This window comes from Sinocyclocheilus anshuiensis, unplaced genomic scaffold, assembly GCF_001515605.1.
Source record: "Sinocyclocheilus anshuiensis isolate Anshui unplaced genomic scaffold, SAMN03320099.WGS_v1.1 scaffold62, whole genome shotgun sequence".
In the NCBI taxonomy this organism is placed as follows: domain Eukaryota; kingdom Metazoa; phylum Chordata; class Actinopteri; order Cypriniformes; family Cyprinidae; genus Sinocyclocheilus; species Sinocyclocheilus anshuiensis.
The window spans coordinates 426,001-426,207 of NW_015544180.1; the positions used below are offsets into that span (position 1 = coordinate 426,001).

Below are 207 nucleotides of genomic sequence, written 5' to 3' on the forward strand. Positions count from 1 at the left end.
GGGGGCGTTCCCTCTTTTCCTTGCTTTCCTTCGCTTTTAAATAGGTTAATTAGCGGCAATTCGGCGTCAATTGCTTGAATGCAACAACTAAATACAACGTCAAACTCACTTTAGCCTATATATAAAACTTAGAACTTTTATTAACAAAACGAATAAAAATACACCATGCTATAGGGCAGGCTATGCCTAATATAAAATAACAAATAA

General features: G+C 34.8%; 1 protein-coding gene across 1 annotated transcript in view; it reads left to right on the top strand.

Moving 5' to 3' along the window:
* The window catches only part of LOC107696309 (microtubule-associated serine/threonine-protein kinase 1-like), a 47,261-nt gene that overhangs the window by 27,533 nt on the left and 19,521 nt on the right, over positions 1–207 (top strand). The window lies entirely within an intron of this gene.